At 37.8% G+C, this 2,946-nt stretch overlaps 1 pseudogene; it reads right to left on the bottom strand.

The window, feature by feature from the left end:
- Positions 1-1,609: 1,609 nt before the first annotated feature.
- LOC113896459 lies at positions 1,610-2,554 on the bottom strand (annotated as a pseudogene).
- Positions 2,555-2,946: the final 392 nt, after the last annotated feature.

Below are 2,946 nucleotides of genomic sequence, written 5' to 3' on the forward strand. Positions count from 1 at the left end.
ATGAAACCTGAATCTAAAGAAAATAATACAGTGGAGCTGGATTCAACTTAGGTTAATTAAATAATTATCATTGTTACAATATGAAGTGACAGCAACCATCACAATGTTAATAAGTGAAAAATTTAAGACAACTGTACAAGAACAAACAGGTAATTTTAACAGATCTTTACATAAAGTGGCAGAGTCAGATGATATCCATTACAGCTAACCTTTGCACAGAACAACAGTTAGGTGCTCTGACCCTCCATGGGACCTCAAAACTGCAAAATACACATATTCTTCAATGAAGATCTGTATGTCTTCCTTGGGAAAATGCCTATTGAATATTTTCAGCCTACTTTTAATAGATTATTTGTTTTTTAATATTAAGTTGATTCAATCCTTTATATTTTTGGATAGCAATCCCTTATTGGATATATACATTATAAATATATTTTCCCATGGATAGTTTGTTTTATTGGTGCTTTCCTTCATTGTGCAAACAAATATACTCCATTTGTTTATTTTTATTTCCCTTGCCTGGAGAGATACATACAAAAACATTGCTAAGATTACTCTCAAAGAAGAATCACCTATGGTTTCTTGCAGCTTATTGAATAACTTCATGGCATTTTCTTGAATTCTCTATTTGTTTGATAACAATCTTCCATGACATTAAGATTGGTTTCTGGAAAATTATCATTTTATATTTTCAAGTTTTTTTAGAGTATAGTTGACTTACAGAGTTATTAGATCCTCCTGTACAGCAAAATGTATCAGTTACATATATATATATATATATGTACACACACACACACACACACACAATATGTCATGTGAAAGATCTTTTGGCCAAAACAGACCATGTGTGTGTGTGTGTGTGTGTGTATATATATATATATATATATATATATATATATATTATATGTACATGTATGTGTGTGTGTGTGTGAGTGTGTGTATTGGAGAAGGAAATGGCAACCCACTCCAGTATTCTTTCCTGGAGAATCCCATGGACAGAGGAGTCTGGCGGGCTACAGTCCATGGAATCACAAGGGTTGGACATGACTTAGCAACTAAACCACCACCATGTATGTCTGTATATAGAAAGGGTCACAAGTTGACCCTTGAACAAGAAAATTAAGGGTTCTGACTCTTCATGGTCAGAAATCCTCCTGTAACTTGACAGTTATTTTTCTATATCACTGACACAACCAACTGTAATAAAAATAATATAAATCATCTTGGTTGTTAAGTGTATTTTTAAATGAATAATGCAACTCATAACTATTACTTCAGGGAAATAGAAAAATTACTTGAGATGACTGTCATTTAAGAAGTAATAATTCTTAATAAATCTATGATGCCCCAACAAATAATGGAATCTATAAACATTTTTGACCCAAAGGTAGGAAAATTTTGAAGAAGGAAAAAACAAAATGGCCTATGTATAAGACTGAGGGAAAAGCTTAATGAAGAGAGTTCCTAAAATTGCATAAAGATGCTGAATCAAAAGATGAAAAGAAAATGGAAATCCTGGGAAACAAGTAGAAGGAGAAAATTTTATTCCACTATGATCAAAGAATCACTAATTCTGGTTCAGAGGCTTTGAGCTATGCAATCCAGGGTACTAGGGTATTTGGTCTTTTAAAGTTGGCATGAAGTAGAATCTCTTCAGAGCCCCCTTTATATCTTGATTTCTCAGACTGTAGATAAAGGCATTAAGCAGGGGTGTGACCACCGTGTGCATCACCGAGGCGATTGTACTTGAATGTGAGGTGTGGGTAGCACCAGAGCTAAGGTACACTCCTAAGGCTATAAAATAAAATAAGGAGACAACCAAGAGGTGGGACACACAGGTAGAAAATGCTTTATACTTTCCCTGAGCTGATATGATTTTACATATGCAGGAAACTATTTTAGAATAAGAGTAAAGGATACCAGCAAAAGGACCACCACCCATCAGGACAGCTGCAAAATACATCACTGTGTTATTAAGAAAGTTGTCAGAACAGGCAAGTTGTACCACCTCAAGGAGTTCACAGAAAAAGTGGGGGATTTGTAGAACTGGACAGAAGGACAATTGCAGCACCATTAAGCTATGTAGCAAGGGATACAAGGCAATCAGCACCCAGGATATCAGAACCAGCAATACAGAGATGGGAGGTTATGATGACCATGTAGTACAAAGGTGGCAGATGGCCACATACCGATCATAGGCGATCACACTCAGGAAAATGTCATCTAATTCTGCAAAGAGAATATAAAAATACATCTGGGTAATACAGCCTTCATAGGTGATACCTTTGCTCTGCATCTGGATGTTCCACAGCATCTTTGGGATGGTGGTGGAGGTGACACAGATGTCTACAAAAGACAGGTTGGAGAGGAAGAAGTACATGGGGGTGTGGAGCTGGGATTCTGAGATGACAGCCAAGATGATAAGTAGGTTTCCAAATACAGTGATCAGGTACATGGTGAGGAAAAGTCCAAATATGAGGGGCTGTAGTGCTGGTTTGTTTGAAAGTCCCAGAAGAAGAAATCCCGAAATTTGTGTGTTGTTGCTTGGTCCCATGGGGTGCAGGTGACTACCAGGAAGAAGAAAAATAACATGACTAATTTTCACACAAACTGGCGTACTTCACATAGCTGAAATACTGCAATTTCTATTTGGCCCTCAAGAAATTGATGTTAATTATTTATAGGTAAGTTCTCTTTGAGGGTGTGTGTGCGTGTGTTCAGTCACTTCAGTCATGTCCAACTCTGTGCAACCCCATGAACTGTAGCCCGCCAAGCTCCTCTGTCCATGGGGTTTCCCCAGAGTGGGTTGAATTCTGGAGTGGGTTGCCATGTCCTCCACCAAGGGTTCTTCAGAACCCAGGGATTGAGTAGGCATCTCCTACCCAGTTCCTGCAATGCAGGAGGATTCTTTAGCACTGAGTCACCCTGGGAGCCCCTTTGAGTGTA

This window comes from Bos indicus x Bos taurus, chromosome 7 (genome assembly GCF_003369695.1).
Source record: "Bos indicus x Bos taurus breed Angus x Brahman F1 hybrid chromosome 7, Bos_hybrid_MaternalHap_v2.0, whole genome shotgun sequence".
NCBI lineage: Eukaryota > Metazoa > Chordata > Mammalia > Artiodactyla > Bovidae > Bos > Bos indicus x Bos taurus.